Here is a 24083-nt window from a genome sequence, read left to right on the forward strand (position 1 = left end):
ATGCTTTATAAAATACTTGTTTCAAATGGATTATGGGTGTAATAGTCCTTTCACAACATCCAAATGGAATTAACACAATTGAGACACCTGCCAAAAATAATAGAATTCAAATATGAGTTCAATTTGGTAAATTATAAAACAGAAAATTGAAAACAGAAAAAGAGAAAAAGAAGAAAGGCCTCACCTGGACTTACCTGGCCGTGTAGCCCACCAGCAGCCCATGGTGCAGCCCAGCACCACACTCCACCACCAGCCCAACACAACCCAGCAGCAGCCCGAAATACCCCTTCGTCCCAAATATCACGAGGACGAGCTCGTCCTCATCTCTTCCTGGCGCATGGAGGCCACCTCGACGTCGTGGCCGGCTTCTCTTCTCGCTGGCGATCCCTCCTTCCTCGACAGCGTGACGAGGCTCGTTTCAGCGCCTATAAAAACCCCAGCATGAACCCTAGTCTCCGATTTCTTTCCTCTCTGCTCAATTTTCTCCCCACACCGAACCCTGGCCGCACCAGTGACCTCAAGCGCCGCCGGTGGAGACCACCCCGAGCATCGCCGTAGCTACCATCGGAACCGCCATGGTCTACTTGTTCATCCTGCAGGAGGAATCGGGCCGCCGTGACCGAAATCGGCGCCGACGACCTCAACTCCCCGTCGGCCGGAGCTGGCAATTCCGGCGATGCCGACCTCCCCTTGCGCCACCGTCAAGCCCTTCATGATCACGGTGAGCTGCAGATGCTCAAGCAACCCGTAGTTTCCTCTGTTTCTCTTTGCATCGCCACCACGACGCGCGTCTGCGTGAGCCGCCGCTCGGCATCACCGGCGGTGAAGCTCCGGTGACCAATAAATAGGGGCGCCGCCACCCTTAGGTTTGCTTTGGCATCGCGCATCCAACCAATGCCTCAGCACAGACGCGGGAGCGCCGTATCGCCGGCAATCGACGCCCTCTGCCGCCGGCCACCGTGAGCCAGGCCACGTCCACGATTTGGACCTGGTCCATGCTCGCGTGGCAGTCCACGTGGACCACTGGCCCACTGGCCAGTCTCTGCGTGTAGGTTAGTTCGAGTGTGTCTAGCATTTCCATTTTCATTTAAATTCAATTCCATAATTGCTGCAACTTTGTAAGTCCATATAAAATTCATACTAACTCAAAAAAAAAATTAAAATAAGATATTAAAATTCTTAGAATAGAAAACTCTATCCAATAAAAATACAACATGCAATTTTTATTTTTAATAAAAATTCAATTAGGTAATTCTGGTTATTTAAGCCCATTTATTAATTCTAAATTCAATTAAAATTCAATAATTAGGAAAACTTTCCAAATTAAATAAAAACCAGTAAATGAATAAAGAAAACAATGAAACTAATTTTCTTTATTTGTTATTTTGTTAAATCCTTATTAGAAGGATTTAAACCCTAATTAATAATTACCTTAAATATTAAATGCAATAAAAATAATAAAATGTCAAATCCAATATTATTTTTATTTCAAACTCATTAATAACTTCAACTTGATAATGAAGTTATTAAACCAAGAATTATAGGGTAATTAGGAAACACTAGTTCCAGTATCATAAATTGATAACTTCACCATTCCATGTGAAATCTCAAACCCTAATTCAATTAGGAACTCCAGCTCCATTACTTCATATGAAACCTAAATGGTTTTCCAAACCAAACCCAAATTAACATGTGATAATGTTACTCCAATATTAGTTATAGAACCATAATAGAAACTAAATACTAGTTCAAATCCACATAAAATATGGGAACCCTATCACCACTAATTAGCATCCCATGTGTTCATCTACATCAGACCTAGATAATTAAGTAGGGTTAACCAAGTGTAAACCCTAGATCCTATTACCAAAGCCATCAACATTATTCATTCTTATTTAGCATCACATCATTGTGATGAACCCTAACAGCAACCATACCTACTATTTTACTTTACATGACCCTGTTCCACTAAACCCTACTAGTGTGAGATACTTCTGAACCAGCCTATGTAGGAACCAACCATTCTTTACTTAGGGAATTAAATAGCAAACCTAAACAACCCCAACCTAATTGATATACTTCTTATTATTTAAGAAGTATGTTCTTCAAAAGTTATTCTTTTGAAGTAAACCGAGAATCATCATCAACCCTGCTTATAAGGACCTATAAACCCTAGCCAGCCATCACTAGCAAGATAAACCAATCTTGATACAACCCATGTGTAATTAATTGCTTAGGATGCCTAGGCTTAACTCCACCTTACAAACCCTCGGTGTTGATGAATCCAACTAGGTTGTGATCCATCTACTACTCACTCCAGAAACCAATTAGAACCATAATAAACCATGGAACTCCACAACCTGATTATTATACTTGTTCTTTATTAAATAACATGTTCTTCAAAAGTTATTCTTTTTAAGTATATAATAATCAATCATTAACCATGACATGTAGTGCTAAAACCAACCACTACTCAGTACATGTTAGGACTACATCAAATCTTATTGTTGTGTGCTATTAATGCTATTCTTATGATATATTGCAGCACATGTTCATGATACCAAGTATTCAACCTTAATAAGAACCTTGTATGTGAATCACTCTAAAAGTGCAACACACCCTAAATAATCATTACAACTCACTGATCCTAAATCATCGGGGTTAGGACACGCTTAGAGCGATTGCATCTCATTCTTATGCATTATTGCATCCTTGTCAATCTTTTAAACATCGTCCTTACCGGACGATGATGCTATTTCAGAATTTGGAGTTATTGCGTATCGAAGACCTTGCCTGCATAATCTTGCAGTCAAGAAAGGCAAGTTCATCACTTGCTCATGCCATTTGAGTATTTCTATCAAATTACTTGCAAAGTATTATGGTTATCACTATTGCATAAAAATCAAAACCACTACTTTCATAACTATGAATATGACTATGTGGTGGGCAATGGAACCATGGATTGTGTTGATATGGTGGAGGTTCCATTGCACGGGTTTATATCCATCTAGGATTAAACAACAAATGTCGCCAGTGATTCTTGTGCCGTAATACCCGTGTTAACCATAAGATCCGGAGTGGGACGGAGTAGTCAAAAGTGTTTCCACCTCTCGTTCATCAACGGATGCGCTTTACCGTAGACACTTGTATACGTCGGCGGCAAGCGGTAGGTGGGGAAGCCTTAAGTCCCCACGGCAAAGTCCGTAGACACTTGTCGTTCGAAGTGCAAGCGGTAGGGTGGGGATCCCATTCTAATTCCCCACGGTATTGCGGTCTATGATGGGTTGCAGCCACCGGCGTAGGAGTGTATGGTAGAACCCAGCACTGTTGTCGTGGTCGGGGTCCACCCTGAAATTACGGGAATAATGGGACCGACGTGGACCCAGGGTCGGCGCATGCAACAACGGGTGGGTGTTCGAGGTAGCGGAGGAACATGATTGGCTAGACCTTATACCGGGCCTCACACCAAAGGAAGTGTGGACGAGAACTATAGCTCGGTTGGCACCAAGGTTAAGATCTCTTATGGGTAAAGCAACACACCTCTGCAGAGTGTAAAGAACTGTGACCTGTCACTCCCTGTTCCGGGATATGGAACTGCGAACGCGGCCGGAAAGGAGCTCCATGAAGTTCTAGTAAACCGGTGAAGGCTGACGGACATAGTTCTTCTGAATAAAAGCAACCTTTTGAAGAAATGGTTATGAAAACCTGCATTGGTATTAGACTTTCTGGTCTAATGCCGTAGCTAGTGCATTAAACACCTCTTTCCTATAATGAACTTGTTGAGTACGCTCGTACTCATCCCACTCTTAAATCCCCTGCTTAGATACGAAGGCATCGAAGGAGGATCTACAGTGTAACTCGAAGGCCGAGGAGTCAACAACTACTTCAAGAGACAAGACCTTGTCAGAGGAATCAGATACCACATACAACAAGGAGAAAACCTAGTTTAGCCATAGAAGGGAACTAGTTTCCTAAACCTAGCTCCTACTTAGCTAGAATCTATCCATAGCCTCTGTAGCTAGTTAAATACTCTACAAATAGAGTTCGTGATAAGATTAGACTACGAGTCGTTCTTCTGGAGTTTATTTGCAGTCTTACCTCATTGTAAAGTAGGAGGCTGTGATGATCTTATGTAACAGAGTCGATGTTGTAATTCTATAGACATGCCTTGGACCCGCATATGTTTCTGTTGTACCACTCTGAGCGATATAATACCCGTGGAACGGTGTTTCATTGGTGTTATATCAGACTTGCATACTACACCATGCAGTGGTATGCCGGGTCACCACAGTGCGTGCGAGTGCATGTTTCGGACTAGTAGCTTATCAATTCTTTCGGGCGTATTAAGGGGTTGCTAGTACCTAGTGTACTTAATTAGAGCAAAAATAATAGAAGAGTCAGCAGTTGGTTATATGTTTTTGTTGTTATCTATAGTTTACTTGTAGTCACCCTATACAATAGTTAGAGATATACTAAGTATGAACTATTTTATATGCATATAACCTACCTTGTAATCTCATAAAGTGCATAGAAGCACGTGCAATGGCTGGCTATTATAACCTACTACGTACCTTGCAATCTCATAAAGTGCCTAGAAGCACGTGCAACAGCTGGCTATTATCTTGTAGCCTCCTTCTCTTCTCTTTTTTCTTCTCTCTCATCCAACTCAATAAAACTATATTATTTTAAATTTTATAGTCTGCTAAGTGTACTTTATTGTACTTGCTATTATGCTAGTATTAGTTATTGTAACGTCACGAGGTCATGTGCGTTTAATGGTTGTTTACGATGTCGGCAGGAGATGATGTTGTCTGCTTCTTTGCCACTGCTTTGACCGACCGGTCTGTCAAGTTCACTTCTTCAACCTGTACTAGACTAGTATAGTTTAGGGTTTCCAATAGAGAAAAGAGAGGAAACGATGAGCTTCACGAGACTGTTTGACTTCCGAGCCGTTCCACTCGATACGATGCGATGCAAGTAGAGTGGTGCTTATCCACGCTGTCAGCGGCAGCATATTTTCGTGTCACGATACCAGTACCAGAAAATATCCTTCCTGTTTGTCGGGGACCAACTTCACAATTGCAGAGCTGGACGGGCCCTTAGAGGACTGCCTCCTCCGCGCCTGCTGAGAGCATCTCCAGCAGATCCTCATATCGACCTAGAAACGTGACGGCGAGCTGATATGGACTTTCGGCCATTTTTTGGGCCAAACCGGATCCCGTATCGGTGGTCTGGTCCGAAAAATGGATCCAGGCCGCAGCCCAAACCGCCAAAATACCCGCATATATACAGGTCGGCGAGGTGGATGGGGGCCAAACCTCATCCGCTCCTCCGCCTCTTCGCCTCCCGCCGACGTGAAATCACCGCCCCTACAACGAGCAATCAAAGCATCCGCGTGTAGATCGAGCGTCCCCACCTCCCGCCAGCGATGATGGTGGCAGGGCACGGGCACGGGGGCGGCCAGGTAGGCCGCGATGGACGCTCCATCGAGCGCGGTGGGAGCTCCACCGGTCCTTCCACCGGCGAGAAGATGGAGGCGAAGAAGATCAAGTAGGACGCGACGCGCATCCGCGGTAGCTACCGCTACCGCAAGGACGGCGTCGCCGCGCCGCCCGCCTTCGCCAAGCGGGAGTCCGACCGCTACCGCCGAGGCCGCCCCTCCTCCCCTTTCGCGGCGGCGTCGTCGTCGAGCTCCCGGCAGCGCCCTTCAGTGGCATTGGTGCTGAAGATGGAGGAGGACGGCGCCGAGCCGCCGCGACTCCCGCAACCGCAGTTCACGCTTGGAGACTACCTCGACGACGAGCTGCTGAAGCTCGTCCTCCCGCAGCTCGGCGTGAACGCGGGGCTCTGATACGTCTCCAACGTATCTATAATTTCTTATGTTCCATGCTTGGTTTATGACAATACCTACATGTTTTGTTCACACTTTATATTGTTTTGATCCATTTTCCGGAACTAACCTATTAACGAGATGCCGAAGTACCAGTTCCTGTTTTCTGCTGTTTTTGGTTTCAGAAATCCTAGTAAGGAAATATTCTCGGAATTGGACGAAATCAACGCCCAGAACCTTATTTTTCCCGGAAGCTTCCAGAGAGCCAGAGTGGGACTAGAGGGGAGCCCTGGGGGCCCCACACATGGTGGCGGCGCGGCCCAAGGGGGGGTGCCCCCCTACTGTGAGGAGGCCCCGTGGCCCCTCCAACTCCGACTCTTTGCCTATTTAAGCCTTCCTGACCTAAAACATCGGACGAAGAAGCCACTGTACGAGAAACCTTCCAGAGCCGCCGCCATCGCGAAGCCAAGATCTGGGGGACAGAAGTTTCTGTCCCGGCACGCCGCCGGGACGGGGAATTGCTCCCGGAAGGCATCTCCATCGACACCACCGCCATCTTCATCAACACTGCTGTCTCCCATGAGGAGGGAGTAGTTCTCCATCGAGGCTAAGGGCTGTACCGGTAGCTATGTGGTTAATCTCTCTCTCCCATGTACTTCAATACAATGATCTCATGAGCTGCCTTACATGATTGAGATCCATATGATGAGCTTTGTAATCTAGATGTCGTTATGCTATTCAAGTGGATTTTACTTATGTGATCTCCGGAGACTCCTTGTCTCACGTGTGTAAAGGTGACAGTGTGTGCACCGTGTGGGTCTCTTAGGCTATATTTCACATAATACTTATTCACTGAGTTATGATTTGAGTTGGATGTCTCTATGAAATTGTGGTGTGTTAGTACCTCCTATGAATGCTCACAGTGACAGCGTGGGGTGTTTATTAGTACTTGGGAATACATCTTTAAGGTTTTCCTACATGATGAATTAGAGTTCGATATCTTGCCAGAGAGTAATTCAGAATAGCATAGTGAAGTGCTTATTTATATTCCTTTATGATTGCAATGTTGAGAGTGTCCACTAGTGAAAGTATGATCGCTAGGCCTTGTTTCTAAGCATTGAAACACCGTTTTCAACAAGTTCTGCTACATGTTTGCTCGCTGCCATATTTATTTCAGATTGCTATTACCACTCATATTCATCCATATTACTTGTATTTCACTATCTCTTCGCCGAACTAGTGCACCTATACATCTGACAAGTGTATTGGGTGTGTTGGGGACACAAGAGACTTCTTTTATCGTGATTGCAGGGTTGCTTGAGAGGGATATCTTTGACCTCTACCTCCCTGAGTTCGATAAACCTTGGGTGATTCACTTAAGGGAAAACTTGCTGCTGTTCTACAAACCTTTGCTCTTGGAGGCCCAACACTGTCTACAGGAAAAGAAGCCAACAATAGATAGCAAGCTATTTTCGGGCGCCGTTGCCGGGGAACGAAGAAAAGCTACACCACAGAGATTTCTACCTCCCACGTCAACCAAGCGCTAGTTGTGGACAGCAAGCTATTTTCTGGCGCCGTTGCCGGGAAGGAAAGGTAAAAGACACTCACACTCCGGTCCCAGGTAACTAAGTTATTTTCTGGCGCCGTTGTAAGTGCTCGAAGCTATTTCCTTTAGATCCTGCAATTGCATCTTTTTGTTTCTTGTTTTTCACTAGTTAGGCATAATGGAAAGCAACTATGAGCTTTTTAAGCTATTTCCTGAATTAAGACATGGATTGTTTGATGCGAAAATTAAAAAACCTATTTTGCATGCTAGTAGTAATGATATTAGTATGAACGGTTTGAACACCATTGTTGCTAATGATATGGAAAATTCTAAGCTTGGGGAAGCTGGTTTTGATGAGCATGATATTTTTAGTCCCCCAAGCACCCAGGAGAAAATTTTCTTTGATGATACTTTGCCTCCTATTTATGATGATTATAATGATAGTGGTCTTTTGGTGCCACCTACTATGGAGAGTAAATTTTATTATGATTATACTATGCCTCCTACACTTGATGAGAATAATAATGATAGCTACTTTGTTGAATTTGCTCCTACTACAACTAATAAAATTGATTATGCTTATGTGGAGAGTAATGATACTTTTATGCATGTAGCTCTTGATAAGAATGTTTTATGTGATAGTTATATTGTTGAGTTTGCTCATGATGCTACTGAAAATCTTTATGAGAGAGGACAATATGGTTGTAGAAATTTTCATGTTACTAAAACACCTCTCTATATGCTGAAAATCTTGAAGTTGCGCTTGTCTAGTCTTTCTATGCTTGTTGCATTATGCTTCATGAATTTGTTTATTTACAAGATTCCTTTTCATAGGAAGTGGGTTAGGCTTAAATTTGTTTTGAATTTGTTTCTTGATGCTCTCTTTTGCTTCAACTCTTATTTCTTGCGAGTGCATCATTAAAATTACTGAGCCCATCTTAATGGCTATAAAGAAAGCACTTCTTGGGAGATAACCCATGTGTTTATTTTACTACAGCAATTTTGTTTTATATTTGAGTCTTGGAAGTTATTACTACTGTAGCAACCTCTTCTTATCTTTATTTTATTGCATTGTTGTACCAAGTGAAGTCTCTAATAAAAGGTTGATACTAGATTTGGATTTCTGCGCAAAAACAAAAGTCTATCTGTCACGAATTTGGGCAAGGTTCTCTGTAGGTAAATCAGAAAAATCTGCAAATTTACGTGCGTGATCCTCAAATATGTACGCAACTTTCATTAGTTTTGAGTTTTCTCATCTGAGCAAGTTTATTGCCCCAGAAAAATTCGTCTTTACGGACTGTTCTGTTTTGACAGATTCTACCTTTTATTTCGCATTGCCTCTTTTGCTGTGTTGGATGGATTTCTTTGTTCCATTAACTTTCAGTAGCTTTGGGCAATGTCCATAAGTGTTAAGAATGATTGTGTCACCTCTGAACATGTGAATTTTTGATTATGCACTAACCCTCTAATGAGATTGTTTTGAGTTTGGTGTGGAGGAAGTTTTCAAGGATCAAGAGAGGAGGATGATACAATATGATCAAGAAGAGTGAAAAGTCTAAGCTTGGGGATGCCCCTGTGGTTCATCCCTGCATATTTCAAGAAGACTCAAGCGTCTAAGCTTGGGGATGCCTGGGCATCCCCTTCTTAATCGACAACATTATCAGGTTCCTCTAGTGAAACTATATTTTTATTCCATCACATCTTATGTACTTTACTTGGAGCGTCTGTGTGCTTTTATTTTTGTTTTTGTTATTTTCATTCTCTGAATAAATGCTTGTGTGGGAGAGAGACACGCTCCGCTGGTTCATATAAACACATGTGTTCTTAGCTTTTAATGTTCATGGTGAAGGTTAAAACTGCTTCGTTAATTGTTATATGGTTGGAAACAGAAAATGTTGCATGTGGTAGTGGTATAATGAAACACTTGCATAATCTTGTAGATCATTGAGCTTTGATAACTTGATTCTTTGCAAATGTTTTGAGGTATTTAGATGGTAAGGCTTGTTGTTTAAATAAGTTAAAATTAGTAGTGGATTGTTGTCTTTAAGCTTGTGCCGTACTACAAACTCTATTTAAATAGTTGAAGGTGTAGTTGGACTTGATAGCTTTCCATGTCTGAGAGTTCATCGTAATAACTAAGTTGTGCTGAAGGTCGAGGGAGCTAGCGGGGTACTTGTGCCACCGTGAACGGCCCTCCTTGGAGTAAATTTTAATCATGCTCTTAATGATGAACCTGCTAGTTGTTTGCAATAAGCTTGTGAGTTCTTTTTGACTAATGTTAAGCTACGGTTTTTGGCACTTCCACCATCCAAATTTGCTAGCCTCTTCGGTACCGTGCATTGCCTTTTGCTCACATTGAGAATTGTGCATACTTCGCCGGTACATCCAAACCCGTGGGGGGACTTTCTCTTGTTCTCCTATACATAAGCCATACATCTTCCTCAAAACAGCCACCATACCTACCTACCACAGCATTTTCATAGTTGTTCCGAGATATATTGCCATGCAACTTCCATTTTACATTACATGTTGTCATTTGTTATTTATATATTGCTTTGCATGATCCTATACAGCTGATGCGTGGTTTACCCATGTTACGCTAGATCATTGCACATCCTGCTACACTGGCAGAGGCATACAGTTTTATACACCATGTTTTATTCATTATGAGTTATTTGTACCAAAAAGTGTGTTGTCATATTAGGATGTTGCCCCTAAAAGTGAAAAGAGCCATGGAGGCCATCAAAAAGAGAAAAAGAAAAGAAAGAAAAAAATAGAAAAGAAAAAGAAAAAAAAGAGAAAGAAAAAAGGGGGCAGCATTACTATCTTTTATCCACACTTGTACTCATGTTTAGCACCTATATTCCATATGAGAGAGTTTTCATGTTTTACTAGTACAACTATGTGGGGAATTTACACTATAGAACTTGGGTTGTATATTCCAATGATGAGCTTCCTCAAAAGTGCTCTACGTCTTCGTGAGCAACCAAGTTGGATGCACCCCCACTAGTTCCATTGGAGAGCTTTCATATACATATAGCTCTATGTGCATCCGTTGCATGGCAATCACTACTCCTTGCATAGCTTCGATCATAAGACTTCCTCTTGTCTAATGATCACTTATAGCTTTGCAAGACTTTCTTCCATTTGGCCTTCCAAACCCCCATTAACGTTCTTTATGCCATAACATCCTGGTGCTAATACCAAATGTTTGCGCTCACCGGTTGAGTAGACTTCGAAACAGTTGATTCATGACGTTTATGTTTATGTTTACTTGACTGAATCCTTCTTATGTTGTGAAAATTTACTTGATGCTTGGAATGAAGGATAGAACTTCTACGCTGAATACTTAACACATCTTTAATGAACTTTGTACGGTTTCATGTATTTGAAGCAATAGTTCATGAAAACTTCTAGCTTGTTTAACTCTTGCATTATCATCTCTTATATCAATATAGACATTTGCTTTGAGGGATTTGATCTCAGTTCATATGCTTTACATCATTATTGGATCAGGATTATGTTGGTAGCATGTCACTTCAGAAATTATCTTTGTTATCGTTTACCTACTCGGGGACGAGTAGGAACTAAGCTTGGGGATGCTGATACGTCTCCAACGTATCTATAATTTCTTATGTTCCATGCTTGTTTTATGACAATACCTACATGTTTTGTTCACACTTTATATTGTTTTGATGCATTTTCTAGAACTAACCTATTAACGAGATGCCGAAGTGCCAGTTCTTTTTTTTTTTGCGAAGTGCCAGTTCCTGTTTTCTGCTGTTTTTGGTATCAGAAATCCTAGTAAGGAAATATTCTCGGAATTGGACGAAATCAACGCCCAGAACCTTATTTTTCCCGGAAGCTTCCAGAAAGCCAGAGTGAGACCAGAGGGGAGCCCTGGGGGCCCCACACATGGTGGCGGCGCGGCCCAAGGGGGGCGCGCCCCCCTACTGTGAGGAGGCCCCGTGGCCCCTCCGACTCCGACTCTTCGCCTATTTAAGCCTTCCTGACCTAAAACATCGGACGAAGAAGCCACGGTACGAGAAACCTTCCAGAGCCGCCGCCATCGCGAAGCCAAGATCTGGGGGACAGAAGTCTCTGTTCCGGCACGCCGCCGGGACGGGGAATTGCCCCCGGAAGGCATCTCCATCGACACCACCGCCATCTTCATCAACGCTGTTGTCTCCCATGAGGAGGGAGTAGTTCTCCATCGAGGCTAAGGGCTGTACCGGTAGCTATGTGGTTAATCTCTCTCTCCCATGTACTTCAATACAATGATCTCATGAGCTGCCTTACATGATTGAGATCCATATGATGAGCTTTGTAATCTAGATGCCGTTATGCTATTCAAGTGGATTTTACTTATGTGATCTCCGGAGACTCCTTGTCCCACGTGTGTAAAGGTGACAGTGTGTGCACGGTGTGGGTCTCTTAGGCTATATTTCACAGAATACTTATTCACTGAGTTATGATATGAGTTGGATGTCTCTATGAAATTGTGGTGTGTTAGTACCTCCTATGAATGCTCACAGTGACAGCGTGGGGTATTTATTAGTACTTGGGAATACATCTTTAAGGTTTGCCTACATGATGAATTAGAGTTCGTTATCTTGCCAGAGAGTAATTCAGAATAGCATAGTGAAGTGCTTATTTATATTCCTTTATGATTGCAATGTTGAGAGTGTCCACTAGTGAAAGTATGATCCCTAGGCCTTGTTTGTAAGCATTGAAACACCGTTTCCAACAAGTTCTGCTACATGTTTGCTCGCTGCCATATTTATTTCAGATTGCTATTACCACTCATATTCATCCATATTACTTGTATTTCACTATCTCTTCGCCGAACTAGTGCACCTATACATCTGACATGTGTATTGGGTGTGTTGGGGACACAAGAGACTTCTTGTATCGTGATTGCAGGGTTGCTTGAGAGGGATATCTTTGACCTCTACCTCCCTGAGTTCGATAAACCTTGGGTGATTCACTTAAGGGAAAACTTGCTGCTGTTGTACAAACATCTGCTCTTGGAGGCCCAACACTGTCTACAGGAAAAGAAGCCAACAGTAGACAGCAGGCTCGCGCCGGGTGACTTCTTCGAGGAGTGCGACCTCGACACGGTGGTCGTCCTCGTCTCGCGCTCGAGCCAGCAAGATGTGGACAAGGCCGACGAATGGCGGCGCCTCGCGGAGGAGCAGGGCCGGGTGTTCGTCGACCTCGGCAGCGACACAGAGTGACACGGCCGCTCCGACATGCCGCCGCCATAGTACAGGGCTCTGGTGAGTATCCCCGAACTGATTTTGCTGTTCTAGGTTGCCGTGGCGGCGGATTTCAACTCGAATGTAGCAAATTAGCAAATTCGAGTTCCTTCTGCTGTAATGTTGTCGAATGTAGGATCAACTGTCCAAATGAATTGAAAATTCAGTCTTCCGCATTTTTTAAAACTTACAGTTCTATATGCCGTATCTGAACCGCGAGCGTGTTCTTCGAAGCCCAAACCTGCGTTGGGGTATTTGGGCGCCCTAGTTACGCGGATTTAGGGTCTGGGGTTTGGCGCTTCTGCTAGAGATGCTCTCAGTGCTCACTCCCCCACGAGCAAAAGATGAGGAGATACGCATACGACGAGGATGGAATAGTTGCGCTCGCTCTTTACCAGCCCGAATCCATGTGGTTCGTGTTGAAATAAATTGCCTACATCTCTCCATCAGCTCGGGCTTTTGGAATAGTTGGTTAGTGCATGCAATTCAATATGGTATCAGAGCAGGAGGTCCTAGGATCAAATCCTGGCCAACGCAAGAATTAAAAGAAATATTGCGGCTCCCCAAACATGCGTCACAATAGGCCAAAGGGCAAAGACGTAGGGTGAGTGTTGAAATAAATTGCCTACATCTTTCCATCAGCTCGGGCTTTTGGAATAGTTGGTTAGTGCATGCAATTCAATAGTTCGCCCCATCGGATCGGAAGCTCAGCGGGAAAAGTAAAAAAGAGAAAACAGTTTAGGATGATGTGCCACCGGCGGCAGCGCGGTAGGCAAGTCACGTCCCTTATCAGAGTTGTCGTTTGTGTAGAATATAGATTTCTAGTGTTGTCTTAGTGATATTTAGCTCGCTGTTACAAGAAATTTTTCTTTTTTGTAATTTTTCTTTCCTTTTTTTTTCTATTTACATCTATATTACCATTAGTGCACGGTGTTGTTGTAGAAACTATGTGCAATTGTTATCATCGAGATATGAATATATTTCCTTTGGCGAAAAAAAAAGTTGAGTCACTTACTTTTTAAATGCCGTAGGTCATAGTGACTTGGTAACTAAGTCGGCGAAATTACCACCTTATTTGACCTGCACAATGTTTGTCTCCACCCTCTTCTGTGACTCGTGTGAATAAAATAATTAGGAGCAATATGCTTGCTTAGTAGTATTGCTCTTTACATAAATCATTTACATGTGTATTTGTTTTCTTCTTGAAGGTGTCGTTTCTGAAGAGGTGTTGTCTTCGTGGTGGATGCACTATCGTTGAAATACCGTAGTAGGACTTTTCTTTTCTTAGTTTTTATCTTCATTTTTTGGCTGTGTGCATCTATAGTACGGTATTGCATTGTTAAAGAAGCTGGGTGTAATTGGTATCTTTCGATATTAATATATATTCCTTTTTGTCAAAAAAAAACATTACCTACGGCATGTGTCTAGCTAGCATATTCCCTGCTAATGCAATACTAGATCTGCTAGCGTTTATCAGGCTAGACATATATGATCAGGCTTCTTTGCTTGAATCTTTTATTCCCGTAATAGGTTGGCGTTTGAAGATGGTGTGTCCGGGAGCCAGATCCTCTAACGTGTAGTAGCAAAGTCAGGTAATCTACAGCACACTGACTTTCCTTCTTCATATCTATATGATTATGATTAATTTGATCTAAATTAACATGCACAATATAAATAGGTGGTATCCATTGAAAGTAATTACTTACAATCAAAATTATGACCTGCTATTTTTTTGTTTAGATGATCTATGTGAACAGTAACTACCCACAGTAATTTGCTACAGTGTAATATGTACAGTGTTTCCTACAGTACCCTGACTTTGGTTCTTCAATTTACACTACCTCAACACTGTAGCAGCCTGACTTTGCTCTTTCACGTTAGAGGATCCGGTTACGGTGTGTCCGATGACGTTTTCTCGGCTGGTCATAGGGGCGGAGACGCGGAGTGGCACTGTGGCAGTGGCATAAATTAAGGTAGTTCTTCTCATAAATACTGGGCAGTCCATGACACGAAAATGGGCCTGATAACTTTTGCAATATGGATTTGCTTCTGCTCCTGAATTTCTGGCAAGAGAGATAGGGTTGGTTGGTTCGTCACGCCTATCTTGTTGCCTTCTGTGTTGTTTCCTGCAGAAGCTAGATGAAACGTAGCTGACCAGTGACGTACTTATCCGTGATGTTTCCGGTAGAAGCTTGGAGAAACGTAGCTGAGAGCTGCTAATATGATGAGGTTTTTAATTGCAGAATTCTTATTCGCCGTAGCCTCTCTCTAGCGATGGTATATTGGTATAACCATGTTATTCATCAGAACGCATTTTTATTTTGTTTCGAGGAGACTATCCAAAATGGGCTGGACCATGGTCGAAGACCATGTGACGGGTGCACTAGGACGCGTTTGATAGTCTGCTTGAATTTTAGGTCTCGCTGGGGCAGCTCCATGGATCATAGTCTGTTTGGAATGAGTTTTGGGCTATTTTAGGTATTTCGTTTGGTAGACTGTGAAGGATCTTTTTAGCCCAGCTGATAAGCAAGACCCTAGTCAGTTTAGTTGCATACGATTCTAATTTTAGCCTCACCACACTTATCCATATGGTGATATCACCTTTCACCTCCCACCGTCTCACACCGTCGTTCAAGAAGCCGGCCAGCTCGCCCAGCGCGTGGAAAGACCACCATGTCAGTGTTGCCCATTGTGGCCAAGACGTTATGCTTCCTACATGCAAGACAAGAATGAATACAAGGAAGCCAGATATAAGATGGCGCCGCTCAGCACGTCGCCGTTGAAGAAGCCGGACACAAGCTAGATGACGCGGTGAACCATGTCGCCGCTCACGAACCCAGGCACATGATGGCGTTGTGTACCACACCGTCATTCACGAAGACGGGCATAAGTTGGCACCGTTCACCACATCGATGTTCATGAAGCCGGCACAAGATGGTGCCATTCACCATGTCACAGTTTATGAAACTTGTCATGATGTCGCGCAGAAATACAACCAAACCATCGATGATCAAGATGGCAAGTGACAAGTTGAGCACACACACCAAACTGACGCACACATGTGCACAAGTTACAATATAATAGCGAGTGGTTTACCTATCCGTTTACGTTATATATGGGCATATGTTAGGTCAGGCCAAGGCGGGCTTCAGGCTGGGCCAATAAAAGCCCAAGGCAGGAAAACTAGGCCCAAGCCTGACTCGAGCAAAAAGCCCCATAGCCCATCGGGCCGGCGGAACACGGGCCAGACCGCTTCGTGAAATCGTGTTTTCGGGAACCCTAGCTCGGCTCGGGCAAAAAGCCCCACATCCCATCGGGCCGGTGGACCACGGGCCATGCCGCTTCGTTAAATCGTGTTTTCGGGAACCCAAGCCTGGCCCGACCACGTGGCCAACAATTCTAGGCCTAGGCCCGGGATTTTCAGGGAAGAACTCATGCTGGGCTACCTATAGCTAGATATCGTATACGTCCACCGAAACGAAAAACTTAAAACACAGATAGTTTTGCTGAAATGGGGAGATAAAGCTACCACTTAAAAGAAATTTCAGACGGATGCGGAGAATTCTGCGAAACTTGCTCAAAAAAGCTGTGAACATGAAAACGAATGTTATGATTTCCGGCAGACGAAACTCGGAACCAATTGTTGTAATGAAGTCTTATCATCGATACACATCTTTTCTATATAAACAGTTGTGTTGATTAGAAAGAAGTAGGTGAAGGATTTTAAGGGGTAGTAAGCGGAGCAACCTCACATTCCCTTTGCACAGCTAGAGCTGAGAATGGAGCACGAGGGGAATGCACGATTTATATGGAGCTCTTGCAATCAATTAGAGCAAGTTTAATATTATAGCTAGCTACTGGCTATAAGCCAAGTGCCATGTCATTTATTACCAAGTTAGAGCTAATACTATATACAATAGTGTGCTATAAAAATGTAGTATTTTATCAATGTATGACCAACCTTTCACTCTCATAAAGTGTCTAGAAATACGTGCTAGAGCTTGCTCTTGCATAAAAGTCCACTCCTCCTCTCTCTCCTTCAACTAAGCAATAATATATTATTTTAATCCTTATAGCCAGATAACTAGAACTTATTGTACTTGATTTTAGCCAATTTTCATATGGTGAGCAAGTTTCACCTGGGTCCCGCACCGTCTGCCCCTCCACGTCAGCTTCCCAAAGGTGGACCTACGAGGATTGGCTCCTTGGCTCCTCCGATCGTGCTCACTCCACCACTCGAAGATCGATGGATGATGCACATAGGATGTAGAAATGATTGCATCGTAGCCTTCACCCGACCAAAATCCGTCGCAGCGTGCATATGATTCGTGGCACCGAGTTCATGGGCGCATATGATTCGTGGCACCGAGTTCATGGGCGCATTTGGCAATGACAATGCAAAGTGTTAGCCATACTTGCGTTGTCAGGACCAGAGACAGGGATCAACTCCATGATGGCCATGACAATCACAAGATCGTCATGCCAATGCCAATGTCAAGCATTGTCATGGACATGACTTTGTCAAGTCCATGATGGAGCATGGCAATGTCAAGCAATGTCATGGACTTGTCATTGTCAAGTCCATTATGGTGTATGCAAATGTCAAGCTCCATGATGGGGCATGCCAAGGACAAGTCCATGATGTTTTGCATGCCAATGTCACGCAATGTCATGGACTTGACATTGTCAAGTCCCTCATGGAGCTTGAGCTTGGCATGGCCATGACAAGCTGAAGCTCCATCATGGACTTGACATTGTCATGTCCATGACATGCAACTCTTAACACTTCACATGCAGCGCACATTGACATGAATCCTATCTGCATGCACATCAATCAGAGCAGCTGGACAACTATCTGAACTACAATGTCATCCAATCGATCTACAATAGCATGTACCAGATGAGGGAGGGATTGAGAGTACTTACGATGGGGTGGAGTGAAAAACGGACCCGGCGGAGGAGGAGGAGGACGCACAGGCGCCGGCATGTCCTCGAGGAGGTCGCACTCCAAATTCGGGTGGAGGAGGAGGCGGAGCCAGAGCAGCAGTCGGCCGGTAAGGCACCGGTGCCGCGGTCGGGAAGCGGGGCCCCGATAGAGCTGTCGGCGGCCGACGAGCACGTGGTAGGCCGAACAACGGCGACACGAAGCGCGGCGCGCCATTCAGAGTAGCCGGAGGCAGCATGCTCCATGGCATCAGCGCGTGCATTGGGGTCGAACCGCGGCGGGGGGCTCCATTTCCCTGTTGGAGCCCGGTGCACCTGTCGCCACCCTCGCCGACGGAAACCCTAGGGGACAGGGGTGAAAACCCCCGGAGTCGAGGGATTCGTCGATGGAATCCCGACGGCGTGAAGAGCGGCGATGGCCACGCTGCGAGTTGCCATGCTGGCCGGCCTGGCAGTGACCGGCGTTGGCCGACTCAACACCGGCACGCGGCCGACATCAATCTGCGCCGCCGAATCGTGGCCGCCGGCCTCGTACTCGCGGACGATGGAGCGCCTCGTTGGACCTAGTCACCGTCGGCCGGACAGCTGGATCCATCAGCGTTGGAGCTAAAGGAGGCGAGGAGGCCATGGACGGTGGTTGATGCGAGATCGCTCTGAGTGTCAGTGATAGAGTTGAATGGGGAGAGAGAAGGAGCGAACCGGTGACTGGAAGTACGGAGCGAGGGCCAAGACAACGCGAGGTCTCCCGCGCTTCTCCATGCGTGCAACCGTTGCACAAGGGCCAAGACAACGCTGTGTCTTCCGCGCTTCTCCACGCGTGCAACCGTTGCACGAGGGAGAATATCACGACAATGGGATAGGCCCGCTGGAAACTGCTGATTCAGACGTTCCTCCGGGGCCTGTTGATACGTCTACAACGTATCTATAATTTTTTATGCTCTATGCTTGTTTTACATCAATTTATATATGTTTTGCTCATACTTCGTTGCATTTTTATACATTTTCCAGCACTAACAAGATGCCACAGTACCAGTTCCCTGTTTTCTGTTGTTTTGTATATTTGAAAAGTTGTACAGGAAATATTTCTGGAATTGGACGAAACAAAAGCCGAAGTCGGTATTTTACCGTAACGAAGATAGAGTCCAGAGGGGAGTCAAAGGGGGACAACAGGGCGGCCACGCCAGCCCTAGGCGTGGCCTAGCCCTGGCCCGTGCCTAAAGGTGGTGTGGGCCACCCTGGCCTCCACCGACATCGCCCCTCTGCCTATGCCATCACGATCTCGGGAAAACCCTGAACACCCGAGCCTCCATCCACGAAAAGTTCCGTCGCGGCCACCATTGCAGAACCCATCTCGGGAGGGTTCTGAAGCTCTTCCCGGCACCTTACCGGAGAGGGAAATCATCCCCGGAGGCATCTACATCGCCATGCCCGCCTCTGAAGTGATGCGTGAGTAGTTCATCCCTAGACTATGGGTCCATAGCAGTAACTAGATGGTTGTCTCTCCAATTTGTGCCTCATGTTTAGATCTTCTGATCTGCCCTACATGATAAAGATCATCCTTAAGTAATGCTATATGTTGTGATTGCTGGGATCCGATGAATATTGTACACTATGTTGAGATCGATTATATATTCTTGTCATATATTATTTGTGATCTTGCATGCTCTCCATTGCTAGTAGATACTCTGGCCAAGTAGATGCTTATGACCCCAAGAGGGGGTATTTATGCTTGATAGTAGGTTCATGCCTTTAGTTTTCTGGAAGAGTGACAATAACTTCTAAGATTGTAGATGTGCTGTTGCTACTAGGGAGAAAACAACAATGTTTTATCCAAGGGTAATTCTGTTATTTATTTTACACATATTGCTTAATGCGATAATCTGTTGCTTGCAACTTAATACTGAAAGGGGTTCGGACGATAACCGGAAGGTGGATTATTAGTCATAGACGCAGTTGGATTACGGTCTATGTATTATGTTGTAGTGCCCAAACGAATCTCATAGTAATCATCTTGTCATGTATGGTCGATATTCTGTCAATTGCCTAACTGTAATTTGTTCACCCAACATGCTATTTATCTTTATGGAGAGACACCTATAGTGAACTGTGGACTCCGGTCTTTTCCTTTACATTGGTAAATTCAACCACTGCAATCCTGCTCTGTTTACTTACTGCAAGCTCTGTTCTCTTTAATTACTGCAAACATCTTCTTCCACTCGATACATTTAATTCTTTGTGTTCAGCGAAACCAGTGAGATTGACAACCTCACTGTAAGTTGGGGCAAAGTATTTTTGTTGTGTTGTGTGAAGGTTCCACGTTGTTGCTGACGCCGGTAGTGCGCCCTGCCAATAGTCAACTAGCAACACCCCTTCAGAAGTCACGCATTTCTCCTACTGGTCGATTAAACCTTGGTTTCTTACTGAGAGAAAACTTGCTGATGTGCTCATCACACCTTCCTCTTAGGGTTTCCCTACCGCTTCCACAACAACCACCACCAAGATTGCCTGGCGCCATCACCGGAGCACCATCAAGATTTTCTGCCGCCGTTGCCGGGGAGAAAGAGGATTTCTGCCAGGGGAGTCTCTCATCTCCAATCTCTTTACTTTGTTATGTTTTTCTTAGTTTATTTTTTTTGTTTGCTTCTTTATATCAAAAACACAAAAAATAGTTTCTTTTATAGTCGTATTTATATAAAAAAACACAAAAAAATCAGTTTCTATTATAGCTATTATTTCTATTGCTTAGTTTTAATTTTGTTAAAATGGGTTCTGCTAAAAATACTAAGTTGTGTGACTTTACTAGCACCAACAATAATCATTTTATTTGTACACCTATTGCTCCACCTGCTCCCGAAGCAGCCTTCTATGAAATTAAACCTGCCTTATTAAATCTTGTTATGAAAGAGAAATTTTCTGGTGTTAGTAAAGATGCTGCTTCTCACCTTAATAATTTTGTTAAACTTTCAGAGATGCAAAAATATAAGGATGTAGATGGTGAAATTATTAAACTGAATATGTTTTCTTTCTGTTTGAGAGGTAGAGCTAAAGATTGGTTGCTATCTTTGCCTAGAAATAGTATTGTTCTTGGGTTAAATGCAAAGATGTTTTTATTGGAAAATATTATCCTCCTGCTAAGATTATATCTTTGAGAAGCGACATAATGAAATTTAGACAGTTTGATAATGAACATGTTGCTCAAGCTTGGGAAAGAATGAAATCTTTGGTAAAGAATTGTCCCACTTATGGACTGACTACTTGGATGATCATCCAAACTTTTTATGTAGGACCAAATTTTTCTTCATGAAATCTCCTAAATTCAGCTGCTGGAGGTACCTTTATGTCCATTACTTTGGTGGCTGCAACTAGATTACTTGATGATAAATTATTCTGAATGGCACACCGAGAGAGCTCCACAAAGTAAGAAGGTAAATTCTGTCGAAGAAACCTCCTCCTTAAGTGATAAAACTAATACTATTATGTCTATTCTTGTTAATGATAAAGCACATGTTCATCCAAATAATATTTCGTTAGCTTCTTTGGTTGCTCAAGAAGAGCATGTTGATGTGGATTTTATTAAAAGCAACAATTTCAACAATAATGTTTATAAGAATAATTTTGGTAGCAACAATTATAGGCCATATCTTTCTAATAATGGTAATGCTTATGGCAATTCTTATGGTAATTCCTACAACAACAATAAAAATGCACCCTCTGATCTTGAAGTCATGTTTAAGGATTTTATTAGTAATCAAACTTCTTTCAATGAAACTATAGAGGAAAAGCTTAGCAAAATTGATGTTCTTGCTTGTGGGAAAACCTCAAATGTTGCCCAGGTTTGTTTTTATTTTTTTCAAACTTCAAAACTATTAATTTCAAAGTTTTAGAAACCTTTAAAAAAATATGAGTAGAGAATGTTAAAATCTATCGGTGTGTAAATTTTCAGATTAAAATATATCATATATTGCCCTCACTAAAATAACAATGTCCCACAAGATGACAAAATCTAGATTGTAGTTTACTGTTGGTTATTGTTCACCAATGCTAAAATCAAGATTTTTTATTTTTACTGGACTAAAAATACAACATATTTCAATCTGAAAATTTACACACTTGAAGATTACAATATTATCTACATCACAGAATTTTTTAATTTTTTTTTAATATGTTTGAAATAAAATTTTCATCGGTTCAAAAAATTGCCTACCACTGGTAGAAAATGAGGCTTCCATCCAGCCCCATTAGTCCCCAAATCTTTCGAACCGTGACTAATGGGATCTTTAGTCGCGGTTTGGGAGGCGAACTGCGACCAAAGGCCTGGGCCCAGGGCGCTCGGTGGCCAGCTGGTGCACGTGAGGGGCTTTAGTTGCGGTTGGCCAGGCCAACCGCGACTAAAGGCCTTTGGGCACCTTTAGTCGCGGTTTGCCAGGCCAACCGCGACTAAAGCCCCTCCCCTATATATACCCATCCAGCAGGCTCACTTAGCCATTTGGTGCCACTTTCTTCACAACCTTCACAAGTGGGTGGTTGGTTTGATTTTGGTTCCTCTTATGCATAGAAGGTGTTCGATGAAATGCCCGAGAGATAGAAAGAAACATGATATGAAGTGTCCGAGCCACACTTGAGCTTTCTCATTTATTTTTTCTCGATCGCGGTTAGCAACTTGAACCTTTCATGTGTCATTGATAAAATATGCATGTGTGTAGTTCATTGTTTAATTTCTATTATTTCTAGCTAGTTGATACGCGTACAGCACGCGTCCGTTGGGAACCCCAAGAGGAAGGTGTGATGCGTACAGCGGAAAGTTTTGCCTCAGTAAGAAACCAAGGTTTATCGAACCAGTAGGAGCCAAGAAGCACGTTGAAGGTTGATGGCGGCGGAGTGTAGTGCGGCGCAACACCAGGGATTCCGGTGCCAACGTGGAACCTGCACAACACAAGCAAATTACTTTGCCCCAACGTGACAGTGAGGTTGTCAATCTCACCATCTTGCTGTAACAAAGGATTAGATGTATAATGTGGATGATGATGTTTGCAGAAAATAGTAGAACAAGTATTGTAGTAGATTGTATTCGATGTAAAAGAATGGACCGGGGTCCACAGTTCACTAGTGGTGTCTCTCCCATAAGATAAATAGCATGTTGGGTGAACAAATTACAGTTGAGCAATTGACAAATAAAGAGGGCATGACCATGCACATACATGTTATGATGAGTAGTGTGAAATTCTATTGGGCATTACGACAAAGTACATAGACCGCTATCCAGCATGCATCTATGCCTAAAAAGTCCACCTTCAGGTTATCATCGGAACCCCCTCCAGTATTAAGTTGCAAACAACAGACAATTGCATTAAGTATGGTGTGTAATGTAATCAACAAATACATCCTTAGACATAGCATTGATGTTTTATCCCTAGTGGCAACAGCACATCCACAACCTTAGAACTTTCATCATCGTCCCAGATTTAATGGAGGCATGAACCCACTATCGAGCATAAATACTCCCTCTTGGAGTTACAAGTAATGACTTGGCCAGAGCCTCTACTAATAACGGAGAGCATGCAAGATCATAAACAACACATAGATGATAGATTGATAATCAACATAACATAGCATTCATTATTCATCGGATCCAACAAATGCAACATGTAGCATTACAAATAGATGATCTTGATCATGTTAGGCAGCTCACAAGATGCAACAATGATAGCACAATTAGGAGAAGACGACCATCTAGCTACTGCTATGGACCCATAGTCCAGGGGTGAACTACTCACACATCACTCCGAAGGCGACCATGGCGGTGAAGAGTCCTCCGGGAGATGATTCCCCTCTCCGGCAGGGTGCCGGAGGCGATCTCCTGAATCCCCCGAGATGGGATTGGCGGCGGCGGCGTCTCTGGAAGGTTTTCCGTATCGTGGCTCTCGGTACTGGGGTTATTATCGACGAAGGCTTATGTACGAGGAAGGGCGGAGTCGGAGGGCTGACGGGGGCCCCACACGCTAGGGCCGCGCGGGCCCCCCTTGGGCCGCGCCTCCCTACTGTGGTGGCGCCTCGTCGCCCCACTTCGTTTCCCTTTCGGTGTTCTGGAAGCTTCGTGGAAAAATAAGCCCCTGGGCGTTGATTTCGTCCAATTCCGAGAATATTTCCTTACTAGGATTTCTGAAACCAAAAATAGCAGAAAACAGCAACTGGCTCTTCGGCATCTTGTTAATAGGTTAGTGCCGGAAAATGCATAAATATGACATAAAGTATGTATAAAACATGTAGGTATTGTCATAAAACAAGCATGTAACATAGGAAATTATCGATACGTTGGAGACGTATCAGCATCCCCAAGCTTAGTTCCTACTCGTCCCGAGTAGGTAAATGATAACAAAGATAATTTTTGAAGTGACATGCCATCGTAATCTTGATCAATACTATTGTAAGCACATGTAATGAATGCAGCGATCCAAAGCAATGGTAAAGACAATGGTTAAACAATTGAATCATATAGCAAATACTT

Source organism: Lolium perenne, chromosome 7, assembly GCF_019359855.2.
Source record: "Lolium perenne isolate Kyuss_39 chromosome 7, Kyuss_2.0, whole genome shotgun sequence".
NCBI lineage: Eukaryota > Viridiplantae > Streptophyta > Magnoliopsida > Poales > Poaceae > Lolium > Lolium perenne.